Source organism: Narcine bancroftii, chromosome 3, assembly GCF_036971445.1.
Source record: "Narcine bancroftii isolate sNarBan1 chromosome 3, sNarBan1.hap1, whole genome shotgun sequence".
NCBI classification, from domain to species: Eukaryota; Metazoa; Chordata; class Chondrichthyes; order Torpediniformes; family Narcinidae; genus Narcine; species Narcine bancroftii.
In genome coordinates, this window is record NC_091471.1 from 73,578,001 (window position 1) to 73,598,736 (window position 20,736).

At 42.5% G+C, this 20,736-nt stretch overlaps 1 protein-coding gene across 7 annotated transcripts in view; it reads left to right on the forward strand.

Moving 5' to 3' along the window:
* rusc2 (RUN and SH3 domain containing 2) overlaps positions 1-20,736 on the forward strand; it is a 190,657-nt gene that overhangs the window by 66,728 nt on the left and 103,193 nt on the right. The gene's annotated exons all lie outside the window — the stretch shown is intronic.

Here is a 20,736-nt window from a genome sequence, read left to right on the forward strand (position 1 = left end):
CTCAATATATCAGATCCCCTGCGAATGACAAATCTCCAGGTCATCAATTCCTTATGAGTCAGTGGCGCCTTTGGTGATATTTCCATTTTTGCAGCTCCAGATCTTGCTACTGCAGTTTTGAGCTGAATGTAGCAAGCAATAGCCATTTCTGCACCCTGGCTAATAGATGGAGAAGCGCATTTAAAGGTTTGTTGAGGCATCTGAAACACACCATGGAGGCTTGTTTGGTTTCACTTTGGATAGATATCTAGCCTTCACTAAAATTGTTGGGCTTTGTTGGTTGGGTTTCAGATGTTGTTCCCAAATGCATCTCTTCAGGTTGCCAAAGTTGATCTATGTTCAGATGGAATATACAGGGAGCTTGGACTGTTCCACAGCCACTTCAGAATGATTATGACAGATCCTTGGAAGTTTGTGTGCACCATTGAAAGAATGAAGACCATAATACATAGGAGCAGAATTAGGAGGTTGGGCCAAATCTCATTCTCTCTGCCCTTATAAAATCATGGCTGATATATTTTTTTCCTCTCAACATCATTCTCCTGCCTTCTCCCCATAACCTTTGACAGTGTTACTAATCTCCTGGACATTGCTGCTAGGACCACACAATTTTGTAGTTAGAAGGTTTCAAAATGGTTGTTCAGTTAATGTAATGCTGTGACCGAAAGACAAATAAGTAAATTAGAAATGGTACATTCTCTTTCAGTGTAATTTTTGTGTTGAGAACATTGAATCAATAAGTTACCTCTACTGTAGAGGTCTCATTTACACAGAATTTTGTATTACATAGGTAGACCACTTAGCTATAAGGCAAAATCTTTCACAAATACACTGTCAATGGTTCTCAATCTTTTCCTTTCCACTCACATACCATTTTAAGTAATCTCTATGCCATAGGTGCTCTGTGATTAATAAGGAAGAAATCCGTTACTAATCACAGAACACCTATGGCATAGGGAATACTTAAAATGGTGGAAAGTATATGAGTGGAAAGTAAAAGGTTGAGAACCACTGTTTTAATCATACCTAATTGACTCATTAGGTGCACCGATTCATAACTCCAAAGGGAATGGGCCAATGACAATTTTTCTCAGAGAACTCCAGGCTGTTGATCATTGACTTCAGCCCAGCATTCAAAATGATCCTATTTCAGAGGCTGGTGAATAAACTGACTTCTCTGGAACTCAACACTCCCCTCTGCAACTGGATTTTGGACTTCTTGACTGAAAGACCAGTGTCAGTCTGGGTTGGTGGCAAAACCTCATCTTATCACACTGAGCATCGGCGCACCTCGGGGCTATATACTTAACCTGCTATCGTTCACTCTGCTGACTCGGGAATGCACTGCCAAATTCGGATCTTACAGAATCATCAAATTTGCGGATGACACAACAGTAGTTGGCCTCATTGGCTTATAGAGAGGAGGTTGGAAAGCTCTTAAAGTGGTACGAGAACAACAACCTGAGTCTTAACAAGGACAGGCCAAAGAAGATTATTGTGGACTTTAGGAGTACGAAGGTCGACCATTCTTTTATTGCACATTAATGGTTTTGCTACGGAGAGCACAAAGTTCCTTGAAGTGCGTATAAAGACGACCTATCCTGGACACACAACACCTTCTCATTAGTCTGGAATGTGCAGCAGCGTCTACACTTCCTAAGGAGGTGGAGGAGGGCAAGACTACCGGCCCCCATTTTGACAGCATTTCACAGGAGCACGATTGTTCTGTCTGGCCGCATCATTGCGTGGTGTGGTAGCTGCAAAGTATCAGACTGGAAGTCAATAGAGTGGTCATTAAAATGGTCTAGAAGGTCACTGGGATCCTCTCTTTCCTCTATTGATGATATTGACTGGGAGTGTTGCTTAAGTAGGCTCAAATAATTGTAGAAGACTCTTTTCATCCAGTGACCCAGTACCATTAAGAATGAGGTATGGGAGCATGAAAATTAGGACGAGGAAATAGCTTCTATCTGCAGGTCATGAGATTGATAACCAAATGAATAATCCCAAAATATTTATTTATTTATTTTAAATTATATCTTCATGTATATGTGTGATTATCATGTACCATGTATTGTGGTGTGTATGTGCATGCATTATGGCCTAGAGAAATGCTGTTTCGTTGAGTCATATATCTGTATTCAGTTGATGGTAGACTTGAGAGCTCGAAGTCTGACATTACAAGAGTAGGATCTAGATAAAATTACAGTAGGAGATCATTTGGAAGCAGCAACAGTGGGAGCAGAGACTCATTGGAAGCAGAATCTGTGTGGTGCCTCCTCCCTCCAAGATATCCCCATTAAAGGTTGTTATGCCCAAACCCCTCCCTCAGTACTGCCTTGGAACCGGGCCAGCAACATGCAAGCTGTGTTGACACTTTAAGCCTAGTAATCACGACTCTCTGTCTGATTATGGTTGATTGAGAGTACAACTTAATCACCTTAATTTTAGACCATGAACAAGGTAATATGGGCAGATAGATTAGACATTGATTCTAAGGATCTGAAGGCTTCGATTAATGGGTGCACTGCCTCAATGCATTAATGAGGTGCAACGATGTGCAGAGCAAAGATAAGAGGGAAGTGCTTTTGCTACTTACTGTGAAGCGATGGAGTTTCTGCAGAAGCAGTACCGGGCCCCGACGAATGTCATATATGCACGATTGCTCCTGGGCAGCTGAAAACAAGTGCTGGGTGAGTCAATTGATGAATATATGCGAACACTGTGGCAACTGGGGCGTGCCTGCGACTGGCGAGAAGTCACACAGCTGCCCACCTGGAAGGCCTAATATGGGATTCATGTGTGGCCAGGTTTAGCTCTGACTACATCAGACAGAGACTGCTAGAAAAGGGCCATCGGACCCTGCAGGAAGTAGTGGTCTTGGCTAAATCGCTGGAGACAGCGCAATGAAATGCCAAAGCATTCTCTTCAGGCAATGAGGCAGCCACGTGGGGGACGTGGGCTCCGCCATCTTGAGATGCAGGGTCCCACGTCACTGTCACCGCCATTGAGCGCCAAAAGTGCTACTTCGGCGGGCACAGAAATCCCCCCCCCCGGAAGAGCTGCCCAGCCTGAAGTGCCATATGCTCGCTTACAGGAAGAAAAGGCACTACGCAAAAGTGTTTAGGTCCCAAACTTCCACCAGCATTGTCGCGTGCAGCTGACAGCCATCACCATCTTGGACTGCCCCATTTCTGACTTCACCTCAGGCATCACTTCTGGTGGCCAGGGACAGTTCGATGGGTCCCTGGAGGTGACAAGCCAGGGTGGCACCTCTTCCAGCTACACTTCCGGTGGCCTGGGACAGCACCACATGCGTGACATGGGGGTGGCCATATTGGTGAACACCCCGGACTGTAACGACATGGACAGTGACCACACACTTACCTCCATCATCTTTGACCAAGACAGTTCACACCAACTGGCCAAAGCCATGATGAGCGTCAAGGTGAAGGGGCACCCTACAAACTGTTTATTTGATAGAGGAAGCACTGAGAGCTTCATCCACTCAGGTACTGTAAAGCAGTACTCCCTCCTTGTAATCCTGACACAAAGCAAGGTCTCCTTGGCCTCCCAATCCTACTTGGCCAAGATCAGTGACTGCTGCATCGTGAAGCTGACAGTGCAGGGCACAGAGTCCAGGAACTTTAAACTCCTGATCATGACGCACCTCTGTGCGCCAGTCATACTGGGACTGGACTTCAAGTGCCAGCTACAGAGCGTCCGCATGCAGTTCAATGGCTCCCACTTGGCCCTCACAGTCTTCAACATCAAACTCCTGGAACCAGCCGCCTCCCCCCCCAAACACGACCTGTGGGCTCTCTACTTTCCATGTCCTACCACCACCCCTGTTTGAGAATCTCGTGCCCAATTGCAAGCTGGTAGCTCCTAAGAGCAGACAGTACAGTCCGGGACAGAGCATTCATTAAAGTGGAGGTCAAATGGTTCCTAGCAGAAGGGGTCATGGAACTCAGCACCAGCCCATGGAGAGCTCAATTAGTGGTAATAAAGAGTGGAGAGAAGCAAAGCCTGGTCATTGACTACAATCAGACCATAAACTGCTTCACCTTTCTGGACACCTACCTACTTCCCCGCATCGCCGACATGGTCAATGAGATCGTCCAGTTCTGGTTTTTCTTGACCATCAACCTCAAGTCAAGTTACCACCAGCTATCAATCTGGTAAAGTGGCTGCCTCTACCGCTTCCTCCGTGTCCCTTTCAGAGTCACCAATGGGGTCTCTGTCTTCCAGAGAGAGATGAACTGCATAATCAATGACTGTGGACTCAAGGCCACATTCCCCTACCAGCACAATGTGACCATCTGCGGCCATGAGCAGTAGGACCATGAGGCCAACCTCCACAAGGTTCTGCAGGAGGCCAAAAGCCTCAATCTGACCTGTAACCAAAAGAAGGGTGTCTTTAGCACTTCAAGACTGGCCATCCTGGGCTGCATGGTGGAGAATGCACCCCCCTGTTGGAACTCCCATTACCCCATACCCTCAAGGCCCTGGAAAGGTACTTGGGCTTCTTTTCCTATTATGCCCAGTGAGTCCCCAATTACGTGGACAAAGCCTGGCCCCTGGTAAAATTGGCCACTTTCCCGCATTGGCAGAAGCCCAAACAGCATTCACATGCATCAAGGGTGAAATTGCTAAGGCGGCTATGCATGCTTTAGGTGAATCCATCCCCTTCCAGGTGGAGAGTGATGCACCCAACGTCACCCTGGCTGCCATGCTCAACCAGGCGGGCAGGCCCACGGTATTTTTTTCCAGAACCCTTCAGGGCCCTGAGCTCCAACACTCAGCCGTCGAGAAAGAAGCCCAAGCCATAGTGGAAACTGTGCACCATTGGAGGCACTACCTAGCTGGAAAACCATTCACCCTGATGCCTGACCAACATGAAGTCACTTTTTGTTCAACAACAAACAGCAGTGACAAATTAAAAATGACAAGATCCTGAGGTGGAGAATTGAGCTATTCACCTACAACTATGAGATCTTGTACCGGCCCAGGAAGCTCAATGACCTCCTGACGTCCTGTCCCTTGGGACATGTGCCAACGCATAGCTGGATAATCTCCAAGTCCTCCACAACAACCTCACCAGGTTCTACCAATTTGTTATAGACCACAAACTCCCGTACTCAGTTGAAGACATCAGGGAGTTGACATACAACTGCCCAGTCTGTGCCGAGTGCAAATCCCAGTTCTACCAGCCGGTCAAGACCCACCTTATCAAAGTCACCCGCCCTTCGAGCGGCTGAGCATGGACTTTAAGGGACCTTTCCCATCCACCAGCAGGAATGTATACTTTCTTAAGATCATGGATAAATACTCCTGCTTCCCTTCCCCATTCCTTGCCCAGATATAGCCACGACCATGGTCATTAAAGCGCTATGCGGCACCTTCACTCTGTTCAGGTACTCCTGTTATATCCATAGTGACTGGGGGGTCCTCCTTTATGAGCAAGGAGCTGCATCAGTACCTGTTGGCCACAAGTGTAGCCACACGCAGGACACGGGCTAATAACCTCCAGGAGGAATGGAGAGCTAGAGAGGGAAAATGCCACCATTTGGAGTGTGATCCTCTAAGCCTTTAAGTCGAAAGGACTGCTCACCTCCCGGTGGCAAGACACCCTCACTGATGCGCTCCATGCTACCAGGTCCTTTCTCTGTACAGCCTCAAATGCAACGCCACATGAAAGGCTCTTTTCTTTCCTCAGGAAATTGGCAACCAGAACCACACTACCATCCTAACTGATGAACCCTGGGCCTGTGCTGCTTTGAAAGTACATCAGACACCACAAAACTGTCCCTCTGTTTGAGAAGGTAAACTTCCTCCATGCCAACCCCCAGTACACCTTCATGGAGAATCAGGATGGACGACAGGACACTGTTTCCATCTGGAACCTGGCACATGCAGCAGACCCCTCGACTGACTGGCCAATCCCCTACCCCGGTAACCCTGACCAACCAGCCCCACTATTGGCACCCAAATTCACGCCCCAAACTCCAACCGACCCGAACAGCACCTCCGTACCACTCCCCCCTCCCCCCACCACAGCTACCAGAGGCATCACCTGTTGCACAAGATACCAACCACCAGGAACCATCAGCTGTCCCACAGAAAACCCTGCGACAGTCACAGCGACAGAAGAGACCACAAGACAGGCTGAAGTATCGTGAAGCTGCAACGAACCACCCCACTCCGCTGGACTTTGTTTAAAAAGGAGGGGTGAATGTGGTGCTACCACTATGTACATAGATGTATGTATGTACTGTATGGGCTGGCCTGCCCTTTGAACCTGTGATTCCTCCCTGCCAGATATCCCCATAAAGGCTGTCATGCGCAAACCCCTCCCTCAGTACCTGCCTTGGAACTGGGCCAGCAATGTGCAAGCTGTGCTGACATTTTAAGGTGATTAAAACCTATTAATCACAATTCTGTCTAATTGTGGTTAATTGGTAGTACAGTCTGCCAGATGCAGAAGCTGTAAGGTGTCAGAAACCGCTGCATTGTGATCAGGGTGCTGGAGGCAGCGGTATTGTAATGGGGTTGCAGTAGTAGAAGATGTTAGTCATGGAAATGGAATCCTTGGGAAGGCCCTGGGGAAACAGGGTCATGGAGACTCCATGAAATAAAATATGTGATTATTCAATATTAATGTTGGTTTGGAATGTTCAGCAAAATCTATGCAATGTAGGTTTGGCTTTTCTTATGATTAGTACTGAAGGAAACAGCTTTATCAAAGAACCTTGGTACGTGTGGGCATGATCCCAGATATTCATTTTGATCATGAGAAAACTCTGTTTGCACCATATTGTTTTGGGGATGTGAGCTTTGCCGCCAACCTGAAATTATTAGGATCTATTGGAAAAGTAGCATATAATTCTAAATCATATCGCCTCCAACCGTGCATCTTGGCGCCTCACAGTTCGGCGGGCAGCAACCTCCTTTGAAGAAGACCTCACTGACAAAAGACAAAGGAAGAAAAACCCAACACCCAACCCCAACCCACCAATTTTCCCTTGCAACCGCTGCAACCGTGCCTGCCTGTCCCGCATCAGACTTGTCAGTCACCAACGAGCCTGCAGCAGACGTGGACATACCCCTCCATAAATCTTCATCCGCGAAGCCAAGCCAAAGAAGAAGAAAAAGAAGATTTAGGGATTGTATGATTCCTGAAAATAGACATTTTAAAGGATCTGTGATGGATTTCTCTCTTTGTAGCTTGAATTTATTAAAATGTAAATTCTCATTAATACTGCATTTCTGCTGTACTCTTGCATATAATGCTCATATTACAAAATAATACACTAATAATATGTAAATAATACAATAAAGCAATATATTAAATATTTGATAAGCAGTGAAAATGTTTCATCTCAATAACTGTATTAGTCCACATAGATAATGTAAACTTTATGAACAATGATTAAACATTCACTCAAGTAATGCTGTTAGACCTGCACTTGGGAGATGGGTACAATTAAAGCATGACAGCCAACATAATTTCCATTATAAATTTGGAGGGAAAAATTGATGAACAAAATGAAGCCAATGTGCAAATAAATTATTTTCATATATTGCAAGTATATGTGCAATTATATAAAAATACCAGGCAATGATCCCCTCCAGAGAGAGCTTAATGGAATTAAACATGTTCTTCAATACCATTATCATTACTGAGTTCCTGTCTATAAACATCCTATGGTCAGCACTGACAACAACTTAAATACTGCCTACAAGAGCAGACTGGGACTACTGTCGTAAATGATTCCTCTGCTGAGACATTCTGCAGCCTACAGGACGTTACAAGGCAGAAGTGCTGGATTGCCACTGATCCACTACTTTAAACATTCATTCCATCCATCACCAGTGAGATTGGCTGCGTGAACTGCTTTTTTAAAAACCCATGGCTAATCTGACAGCAGCTCCCAATCTTGCAATCTCCATCAACTTGAACTATGAGAGCAACAAGCTCATGGTCCTATAAGATGCATAACATTCTGTCATGTAAATCTCTGCTCATTTATTGTAGCTGGGTGTAAATTCTGACCTTTATTATCCAACAGCACTGTAGAACTGCAGCAGTTTGAGCACTGTTTTGGGCAACGTGCTGGCCTTGCTAATGAAGTCTAGATCTTTTTTAATTGGTTCTTTCACATGCTGATTCCCCTCCCCCCCACCATTTTGTTCGGGCACCTTCCCACTTTTTGTCTATACTTTGATAAAGGGCTCAATCCCAAAACTTTCGTTATGTATCTATCTTTACTATATAACGTACACTGTTTGACCTGCTGAGTTTCTCCAACATTGTGTTTTTACTTCAACCGTGGTGTCCGCAGACTTTGATGCCTTACTCATGCTCATCTTGGAAGCTAACTTGAATGCAGTTCTATGTTCAGTCTGCTTAAAGCTTTTCATATTTTTGCCTCATTTCAGTGTAGTTATATATTCATTCAATAATCTTTATCTCTCCATCCTGTGGGAAATTGAGAAGGCCTTTCATAAATATGTGGTTCTAGTTCTTAGAAACGTGTTTAAGAGTTAATTTATTGAGGTATTCAGTGCATCTTATACCAGGTATTTAAAGGAATTGTTTTGCCAAATGTGTTGCTCAGTGTCATCTAAGAAAGAGGTACCATTAATTAGAGACCATAAAAGCTTGTGAAGGACATAATGCTTGTGAAAGAACGAATTACTGTTGAAAGGTGTTATGTGGAACAGTTTTTTTTTGTTTAATAACAGATTCACAATTTTGCATTTATTCAAAATAGGATTTGAATTTATTCAAAATATTACAGTACATTATTTAGACAGCAATTGATATTGTCAATGAAATGTCATTATAAAAGTGAAGCCAATTTAAAAGTTGAAAAGAATGGCTGTTTTGTTATCTGGTCAGAGAACTGCTTTTGTATATAATTAGAATAAAACGGTATTTGAAAGTGGTTAAGTGGTTCACATTATTATGAGATCGAAAGTTAAATTGCAATCGCATGCTAAAATATTATGTTTGTTTTAGGCAGCCTTTCTCATATTTGTGGTCTAATCTTTTAACTCTGAACACAATTGTATTCTGAAGTCTCAGATATTAATTGCAGTTGCAGAGCCTGAGTGGCTCTGGGCATGCCTGTGAACTGATGACGTTAGATCATTCTAGCAAGCAGCAGCACGAGCCCTGTGTTTGCGCAGTCCGCTGCATTGCTATAGCTGCTATCAAATAAATATCTGCTCTTCTATAATAAGGTTATGCAATAAGCTTAAATGTAACATTTCTGGTACTAATGCTCATCAAGACAACAAAAGGTAATTTTGTGTATAAAATGATAATGATGAAAGATGAGAAGACCTTGAACAAAAGGGATGGTAGGGTGGAGATTAAGCTTGCATCTTTTTGATGCAATTGTTTTCCTCAGCTCAATATCTTTATTCTGATAACCATTTAGTGTTGTCAAGTGTCAAACAGATTAAATTACTGTAGTATCCTGTTTAATCGGTTAAAATCAGAGATAATCTGAAATATTATTGTATGTTGCTGCTGCAGTTAATAATGCAGAGGATTTTTGTATGGGACCTACTATTCAGTATTTTTAGGTGTCAGTGCTGTCCACCATTGTGGTGCTATGGCTGTTGTTTATATTATGGGTATAAGATGTTGTGGAGATTTAGGTGCATGACATGGTATTTTGGATGAGTATAGTTGGTGACTAATACAGAGGTGTTGCTTAAAGCTCAGTTTTAAAGTCTGACAGCTGACATTATATCATTCTTTATTTCTGTCATTATGGCTGCACACAATGGATAAAAAATGGGGGAAGGGGTGTAAATGCTGTGCTTTTTATTCACTAATTTACAAAGAGGAATCTGGATGGTTTATCTTGTACTCAGGCTTGATAGTAAACGACAAGGGATGATTTAATGTCCCATTAATGACGTGGGGTGTATTGTGTTGAGGTGGCATGCTGCATTTCTGGGTGGAGTATATTTTAAAATGGCTAGCATTTATGATGGTCTCCAAACCTGATTTAACAGACCGAGAAGATCTTTCAAACATTTTATAAATCCAAGAAGGTCTATGCAGTTAAATTACTGTTTTACAATTAATGGTTTCAGATTTCTGGCATCTGTTGGGTGCTTTGTGTACTGAATGCAGTGAACATATGAAATGGAGACTCCAAGATAAAAGTAAAATATATACAAGGACTGTGATAATGCGATCATTTGGAATGTTTATTGGAAATCCACTGCACACCATATATATTTGCATGTTGACTTAATTTATAAAGTCTTGTTACATTATTAAATTGTTCTGTTTATCTATTAAATTTTATTTTCTGTTGAATTTCTGTCTGTGAATGTCATAGACGATTTCAGTAGTGTTTAATTCACCATCTGAAATATTTTATAGCATAGCAACAATCATGTAATCACTGATTTCAAAGAATATTGTTTTCATTTAATATGAATTCTCAATTCACATTTTTTTCAAGATTTAGGTAACAGCATTTTTAATATACATGCTTTGCATTTCATCATTGCATCCAATTTTTTGATTCAAAGTTGTAATGTTTGCTATAATTTACTGTGTTGTGTATTAATGGTGCTGTTTTGACTATTGATTTCTTTTGTTCTGGAACAAAAACATACCTGTGCTTTTTTGATGTTGGTCTGTAGCATTGGTTACATGCAGACTGTGGAGCTCATGTAATGGAAGTGAACAACACTAAACAGGAGAATGAGACATTGGTTATGCACAACAAATAATTTTTAGTCCTTCTGGCAGATGCAAATAGGCACAGATGAGGGGGAGCAGCTGAAAATAATCTCTCGATGGTGGGGAATGGTAGTATGGATTTTGACTGCTGAGCTTGCAAAAGCAGTTGTTTTGCAGGGTTTATTTGAATTAAGTGCATGTTAATTCAAATAAACCCTGCCCTCCTCCCCCCACCATTGGTTCTTTTTTTAAAATTCTGCATACACTATAAACACAAACCTCAAAATATTCTAAATATTTTTTTTATTTTTGGATTGGTGTCTACTTTTGTGTCTCACTTATCTAAAGTATTCCGAAAGCATAATTGCCCACTTCATTTAAAGGACTTTGCTATTTCTTCCATATTGTTAGCCACAATATCTATTGTTTTAGCCATGTGAAATTGTTATGGGCGGTTGAAGCTTGCCTTTTAATGTAAATATTTAATTTCGCTGAATTTGACACATGGCCTAGTTAAGCAATTTATGCTACTCAATGCTGTTAATTTTCATCAGTAATTTGCTAGAAAACAATAGGCTTGCAGAGGACAATTATGTAGACAACTGACCATAAAAGGCAATTCCGCAATACTATACTCCAAGTAGAATGAAGTAAAACAAGTCAAACACTGGCCAGATCCTGATGCCATGGCTGAAAAGTCTAACCCCAACCACCTACTCACCAGAGCTCCCGACGCTTCAACCGCCGACTCCAGTGTTGACACGGTCCGCTTACCTGCAGGAGATCCCAACACTGATGCCTCCAGCTCCCACCTGAGCCCCAGCCGCCCTTGAGCTGGAGCTTCCCATGCTGACTCTAGCCACGTGGTTCCAGACATAGACTCCTACTGTAGTCCTGATCTCGCTGGTGGATCCCACTCACTCATCCCCCTTACTACTATTTACTCTTCCCTCATCCCCCTATACCTCTCCCTACCCCATGCCTCTCACCCTTGACCTCCCTACCCTGTTCCCCCCTTTAACCTCCCCCACCCTCCACTTCCCCCTCTGATCTCTCCCACCTTCTACCTCCGTATTCTGACCCCAACTTTCCCCCTCCCCTGCCAACCCCAAAACCCTCCACCTCCTCCCTCAATCTCCCCCACCTTCCATACCTCAACCCTCTAAATCCACCCTCCCCAATATCCCCCACAACGCTGATTTCTACTCTGTCCCCTGCTTGATCTTTACTATTCCCTCTGACCTTCCCCTCTCTGAGACAGAGTACTTGATCCTCAGCAGAGGCCTTACCTTCATCCCCCTCCACCCACACCTTAATGAGTTCCATGCATGCCATGATGCTGAACTCTTCCTTTGCCTCTGCTTCTAGGCTTACTTCCATTACTGTGACTCTCACCCCCCCCCCCCCCCCATCTAACACCTCTTCTCCCATTTTAATCCTTCTTCCTCCTAATGGACAACTTGTCCTGGCCAGCTGCTTGCTCTGGACCTTTTTATTTCCAACTGCTGCCATGACATCAACCGTCTCAACTTCACCACTCCGCTCTTGTATTCTAATCTTACTCCCTCCGAAAGCTCTGCCGTCCAATCTCCCCACTACAATCCCAACCTCACCATCAAACCCACAGATAAGGATGGTGCTATTGTGGTCTGGAGCACTGACCTCTACCTTTCTGAGGCCAAATGACAGCTGTCAGATACCTCCTCCTATCTACCCCTCCCACAGCACCCCCCCCCCCCCCATGGTACATCGAGCCATTGTCTCCAACACCATCTCCAACCTCATCACCTCTGGTCACCTCCCTCCCACGTCCGGCAATTTCATAGTGTCCCATCCCCGCAATGCTCATTTCTACCTTCTACCCACGATACATAAACCCAACCATTCGGGTAGACCCATTGTTTCTGCTTGCTCTTGTCCCACCAAACTAGTTACATCTTACGTTGACTCTATCTTTTCTCCCCTGGTCCAATCCCTCCCACCTACATCCACAATACTTCACATGCCCTCCATCTCTTCAGTGACTTCAGATTTCCAGAACCAGACTGCCTCATCTTCATGATGAATGTCCAATCCCTTTATACCTCCATCCCCCATACAGAAGGTCTTAAAGAATTTTGCTTCTTTCTTTCTGGACCAGAGACCCAACTATTCATCTTCTACCACCACCCTCTTTTGCCTGGCAGAACGTGTCCTCTCTCTAAACAATTTCTCCTTTAACTCATCTCACTTCCTCCAAATCAAAGGAGTAGCCATGGGTTCCCACATGAGTCCCAGCTACACCTGCCTGTTTGTAGGTTTTGTGGAGCAATCCATGCTGTAAGCCGACACAGTTAAGACACCTCAACTCTTCCTCTAGTATATTGATAACTTCATCAGGACTGCCTCATGCACCTGCGATGAACTTGTCAACCACACACACCTTGCCACCAACTTCCAACCCAATCTCAAACTCACCTGGTTGATCTCTCTATCTCCATCTCAAGAGACAAGCTTTTTGTTGACATATATAACTACCTTGACTACACTTCCTCATACCTTACCTCCTGCAATTTTTCCATCTCCGCCGCATCTGTTCCCAAGATGAAGTCTTCCAATACAGATCTTCCGAAATGTCTGCCTTCTTCCACAAACATGCCTTCCCCTCCACCACCATCAACTCAGCCCTCACCCATATCTCCTCCATTTCTTGCTCATCTGCCCTGGCCCCTTCTGACCCCAGATGCAACACACATAGAATTCCCCCTTATCCTCACCTATCACTCCACCAGCTTCTGCATCAAACATATTATCCTCTGGGTTTTCCGGCACTTACAACAGGATCCCACTACCAGACACATCTTCCCCTCTCCTTCCCTCACTGCCTTCCATAGGGACCGCTCCCTCCGTGACTCTCTTGTGCACTCATCCCCCCCACCTTCCCCTGTGACCACAGGAGGTGCCACACTTGTGCCAACACCTCCTTTCCCACCACTGTCCGGGGGCCCAAGCATGCCTTTCATGAGAAGCAGTACTTCCCTTGTGTATCCACAGGACTGATTTACTGAATCCAATGCTTCCTTTGTGGCCTTCTCTACATCAGAGAGACTAGGGGCAGATCGGGAGATCGCTTCACTTAGAACCTTCACCAGTGAAAGAGGCCTCCCAGTCGCCAACCATTTCAGTTGCATGTCACACTCCTACATGCACATGTCTGTCCAAGGCCTTATGTACTATCCCACCAAGACCACCCACATATTGAAGGAACAACACATGATTTTCCTCTGGGCACTCTGCAGGCGGAAGGCATTAACATTGACTTTTCCGGTTTCTCCTAACCTGCTGTCCTCTTCCCCCTCTCCACTTTCCTTCCCCTTTCCAGTGTTTCTCTCTCCTTTCACCTAGCAATCCCTCCTCCCCTTAATCATTGCTATCCCCTTCCTCCCTTCTCCACCTATCACCTCCATCATTTGCAACCACAGATCCCTCCCTATTCTTTTGTTTGGATGCCTGCCGACATTTTTCCATACCTTGATGAAGGGCTCTATCCCGAAATGTCGATTATGTATTTTTACCTTTTCTATATCAAGGACATTGCTTGACCTGCTGAGTTTCTCCACCTTTGTGTTTTTACTCCAAGTAGAATGAAATACACAATGTATTCATTTTGTTTTGCCTTTTGTTTCTTGGAAGATCAGAGCGACCCAACACTGTCAAGTTAACTTGTTTGGAGGTACCTTTACTTTGAAGTCAGAAGATGAAGGGAACATGCTCCAATTAAGAAAAAATACTAAGACTAATATTTCACTGAATTCTTGCAAAAAGCTGTCTTATTTTCCAGATACCACAGGATGCTAATACCTTGTCCATTAAAAAAAACACTTGATGTTCATATGGAAAAGTAAAAGTAGGGTAGGAACAGATTTCCAGTAAGCAGGTGTTCAACACATTCTGTACAAATGGGTTAAATCAAGGTTCAAGATTCCTTTTATTGTCATGTAATAAATCCATCAAAAATGTATGATACATGACATACAAGGCAAACAAAGCATCGCCATAAACATGGCCCGGTGTCCCTAACAATTGGAGAATGAGAAGCAAAAGATAGTCCCTTCGGTGACACTGAATATCTGTGGATTGGCCTCCAGCATTCCCACAGTTCTGGCAGCCCGAGTTCCAGATCCAAACCTCCAATATGATCAGGAAGTTTTCAGGGCTCAAGGCCCTTAGGGTGCCATTTTTTTCCTGCAGCACTTTGTTGAATTCTGGGTCCGATGCCTGGTTTCCATTTCCAGCAGCCCACCGCCTGTATGGATCCTTCATCCACAAGTCACCCAACATCTGCAGCCTATGTATGTCCTTCATCCGCTAAGCCCTTCGATAGTTTATTGCCTTGATCATCGTCTTGATTGATTGTCTCCTACACTTCTTGATAAGAGGTGTTCTCCCCATTTCTGGTGCTCTGCGCCATTCTGTGGCTTCCCTGGAGTCTGCAACCCTTTGTGGTATGCTGCCCAGCACAGGTGCCACCACCTGGGTACAACCCTGTGGTTGCAGGATTTAAAACAAAAAACACTGTCAGCTTCTTTAACAGGCCATTTAAAGACCTGTGGAGCCATGTTTACCTCCACTCCACGTTCTCCTGGGTCCTGCCATTATAGCAGAATCGTCATAATCAATGATACACAGTGTGAAAATTTGAGTTATTTTTATATGAAGCACAAGCGGAAGTGATCATTTTGATCTCTAGATCCTATTTTTGAGATTTAAGTAGCATAATTATTGAATTCCTTGAAGAATCTGAGCATGAGCAAATTGAAATGATAGTTATGTCTGGAAGATATCTTAATGAACATAAATGATGTTGGCTGGAAGTGATTCACATTCTCTTAAGGTTTTAGTGCATAATTAGCACAATTCACAGGCCTTAGCACATTTATGGGCATGTAATTTTGGAAGCCACTTGCAAAGTGTCATAATTCTATTTTGAAAGATATTATGAATGAGCACATATAATGGCAGTTCTCAACTGGAATTGCTGCTGGAAATAATGGGAATACTTGGTGCATCCTGTGTCTGTGATGCACTCAGCAGCACAAGGACAGCTTCTTCCATGCTGCCATCGGGTTCCTGAATGATTAATGAACTAAGGATACTGCCTTACTTTGACTTTTTGTGCACTATTTATAGACGGTGGTTTATATAAATGTTTGCACTGTGACGCTGCCACAAAACAATGAATTTTGTGACTTGTTCATGACAATAAATTCTGATTCTGAACATGGTAGAGAAGAAATGGATACTTGTGGAAATTTTGGAGTAGTTACGAATGCACTCTCTGACTTTTAAAAAAGCATCAACTGCATGATAGTGAGAAATATAGTCAATGCATCTGCCTTAAGCAGACTCCCCAGTGATGGTACAGATGAGCTCTGTTCCTTTTCTGAGCACTTGAATGGCTCTGCTTTTTCCTCTTTGGGCTTGTTTTCTTTCTGTGCCTCACATTCTTCCCTCATCGACCAATCAATGTCCATTTTTGCAGTAGAAATGTTAAACACACTTGCATTGTGTCAATTGTGTCTATTCATAAATTAGAATCACTTGTTTTAAAGTCACATTCTGAAGTCTTGCTCGTGTTTTGAAATTGACTTTAATTGTCAAATCAATTGGAAAACAGATAAAATCAGTTCAGATTAATTCATCTTTCTGATGAAAAATAAAAAGATAATGCCAGGTTATATAAAATAGAGCTTGTAGCAACTATTACCAAGTTGTGTTTTTAGGATTATATGCTGCATAGTTTTGTAAATTTAATTTCTGTGAGAACATCAAATAGGTTACACATCTGAATAAACTAAAGTGTATCTATCATAATCTAATATGATAACTGATATCATCTGTTGTTCACTTAGAAGACCAAATAATTACCTATTCTGATTATTCCTTGGAAGGGAGTGAAGAGGCCTGGGAAGGAGAAAGGAACTAGGTCCTTCTGGAACAAAATGTTGTGTCTTTGCATATTCACTTCATAAGTTATGTCACAAGAGACAAATCAAGTTCTGAGAGAATATGGCCAATTTTTGCTTTCATCAAGCTAGCTCGTGTATTTTAGACACAGAAGTGAACTGAAAGACTTGCTACCCGTAGAATATTGTACATAAAATAAGGAAAGATATAAATGTGATGACTATTTTTGTACCCACTACACTTTCCGTCAGTAGAGTGAGGTCCTAACCCTGTATGTCTTTGGATGTTGGTTTGCTTCAATTCTCCTATAATCCTTCCACCAATAACCTGCTTTCTCTGTTATTTACCCTTTGCTTTGTGATGTTTGTGATGTTTCTTTTATTGTAATAAAGAAAATGAAGTTCTTTTATAACAACTTTACTTTATTAGCTATAGTATTCACTCATGACTTCATGGAGGAATCCATTTTGAATCTACTCCTAGCTGTAACAACTAGTCTCTGACTCCCTCTAGTAATCAGGATTATCACTAGCACTGTATCATTGCATCCCCTTTCCTTGAGATGACACACAAAAACAGTATTCATTTCAATTTAAACCTCAACAAACGTAATCACAAACATCAACAGCACAAACATTTTAAGTGTGCAGTTATTTTTCTTTTAGAGATTCAGTCAATCAGGTCCTTTGATAACGTATGTGATCTTCTTAACACAGGTGTCGGCTCTGCTGGTCCACTACTGTCTAGCACTGGTGGTATTTCCTCTGTTGCTATGCAGGCTTGATCCTCTGCATTTTTCTATTTCTGCAGTGTCTCTTGTGCTTTCAGCAGGCTCTTTCAATTCCTCCTCAGTATTTGATCATCCTCTGTTCTGACATTGTAGGATCTTGGATTTACTTCATCCAGAACAGTAGCCTTTTTTGTCACCAGTGTTGCAATCTCTGTGTCTCACTGTGTCATGTTGTGCCACTGGCCCTACGCTTCTTGCTGACTTGTCATAGTTTGCTTTTTGACTCCATTGCAGATGCTTTTGTTTCCGTTCGATATCTTTGACATCTCTGGTCTGGTTTGGATCTGCAGAGTAGAGAAGTGTGCTGTGTAGTCTGCATCCCATCAGAAGTTCTGCAGATGACTTGTCATGTTCAAATGGTGAAGCTCTGTAATTCAATAGAGGTAGATACAGATCTTAGTCACTTTGACTGTTTGACTGTGAAAGCAGAGGGCTTGAAGTCACGTCAAAAATCATACTCTTCTGCAAAGTTCTGGAATTCTCTACAGCTGTAGCAGGTCGATTGTCACTGTAGACACTTTGAGGAATTCCATAATTTGCAAAGATCGATTTCATATATTTAATCACTAAGAAGCAGACATGATAGGAATCAGCACAATCTTTGGGTAGACCAATAGATAGTCAATAACCTGCAAGTAATTCTTTCCATCCATGTGGAACAGATCAGTCCCAACTTTCTGCCATGGTTCCGCTGGTAAGTCAGTTATGATCATGGGTTCCTTTGTCTGCTTTGTGTGATGGTTCAAACAATCCTCACAGCTTGAAAACATCCTGTCAATGTCAGCATTTATCCTTGGCCAATAAACAGCAGTTCTGCCCCTCCTCTTACATTTTTCCATTCCAAGGTGCCCCACATGTATCCTTTTCATCATCTCTTGTCACAGTGATTGAGGAATGATAATTCTGCTCAGTGTGAGTAGAAGCCTATTGACAACACTCAGCTCAGCTCTGATGTAGTATGGCTGACATTCACCTCTTGGCCATCCTTCATTCAGATTCTTGATGACCTTCTGTAGTTCTGTGTCTTTTCTGTTTCAGCTGCAATTTGTTTGGATTTCATGACAGATATAGGAAGAGATTCAGTGATCAGATTCATGTGGAGATTCATATCTGTCTCTGTGGAACTCATTGTATGCTTCATTTCATTCATTGAACAGGATTATGCATCAGCTAACACGATATGTTTTCTGCGTGCGTACTCCAATTCAAAGTCATAACATAGCTTTATCATCAGTCTTTGGATTCGCAGTGATATTTCACTGAGATTTTTCTTGACTATGGCTATTATGTTGGTAGATCATACACATAACTGGAATTTCTCAGATCTATAGACCAGCCTAGACACTTTTTCCTGATCTATGCATATTGACATTCATATCTCATTGTCCTTGATGCGTGTGCTACTGGCCTCCAATCTTCTCTCACAGCCTGAAGTAGTTCGACACCTATTCCATCTTTTGAAGCATCCATAGATATTTTTGTCCTTCTAGATGTGTCAAAGAATGTCAAAAGCACTGGTTCTTCCGTTAGAATGATCTTCATTTGTCCCCATTCTTCCTTGTGGTTGGCTGTCCACTTGAATTCACATTTGTCCTGTAACAACTTCCTTAGGTACATTGTTTTGGAAGAAAGGTTTGGTATGAATTTACCAATGAAATTGATCATTCCCAACACTCTCAATATGCTTTTTTTCTGTCATTGGGTTTGGGCATCTCTAAAGTTGCTTTCACTTTGCTTTTGTCTGGCTCGACACCTGCCTCTGACATTTTTCTCCCAGCAAGGTGATTTCCTTAATACTAAACTGACATTTTTATCTGTTTAACTTTAATTCATACTTCTGGATGCGTTGTAACACTTTGATGAGCCTCTTGTGTTGTTCTTGTTGAATCCCTATAGAATCATGTAAAAATCCATGTACACACGTACCCCATTTATGCCTTTTATGATGTGTTCCATTGTCCTGTGGAACCCTTCCAGAAGTGTATTAATTGTACAGTATTTTGTACTATATTTATTCACCAGAAGCCCTGGGATGCATCCAATTTAGTGAAAAACTTTGTACCAGCCATCTCATTTGTAATTTCATCCCTGGTTGGAATCTCTGATAATGTTCTCTCTCTATATTTGCATTCAAGTCTTTTGGGTTCATGCACACACATAGGTCACCGTTCTTCTTTTTGACATACACCATTGAATTCACCCATTCTGTAGGCACCTCCTTTTTATTTATGACCCCTAGTGACATCATTTGGTCAAGTTATTGCTTGAGCTTTTCTTTTTGTGGGACTCGAACCCACCTCGGGCTGTATATCCTCTTTTAACTATCTTATAGGTGAATGGTAGAACTCCAAACTCCTTGAAGATTATTGGAAATTGATCTAGTATTTCCTCTACGCTGTTCCGTGCATTTTCACTGTTAATGTGGTACACCCTCTTGACTAGGCTCAAGTTTTCACATGCTTTATCACCAAGCAGTGACTAATGTCCATCTGGGATTACTGTGAACCTGAGGTGGTACTCTTTAACTTTCTCCTTGGGTTCACATATACCTTTCGTGTTGATGCTCTATCCATTGTAGGCTTTGTGCTGAACTGTATTTGAATGAATGTATCTTCATTACCCTGATGTCGTGCTAACAAATCAAATTGATCTTTCCTCTCCTGTGTTCAGCTTGAAAGGAATTTGTTTCATTTGCATGCATTGACACAGTTCTTATTGTGCTTGACTCTGTTCACGCTTGGCTGTTCAGTGTCTGTTGGTTCATAGTCTTTCTGTACCTCTATGCCAATGAAGAGTGCATCACTGAGAGTAGTTTCTTCTATAGTTTGTAGAGTGTGCATATTTTCATCTCTGTTTCCTTTTGGTAAAACATTGCTTGACATCATGATTCTGCCCTTTGCACTTATTACAGATTTTTCCATTGACTGGGCATTGCATTGGTGTATTTTGATTGCCACATTGTTTGCAATTGAGTATCTCTCCACTTTTTTTGTTGTTTCCTATATCTTGTTTTTTTGTTTATGCATGTGGACACGCACTGTGGCCTCGGCTATGTCTTCATTTTCACTGGCTTTTGCACATTCACCGACCTTTCTTGCGTGTTGCAGAAGTAAACTCTAAGGTAAACTCTGTCTCTCACAGAAGCTTTTCTCACTTTCTTATAATAATCTCAAATACAATTTGATCACAAATCATGGAATCTTGCAGTGGTCTGAAATTGCATGTTGTTTTGACTTTCAAGTCCTTTAATTAAAAAAAGTGTCAAAGCTCTCTCCCTGTAGCT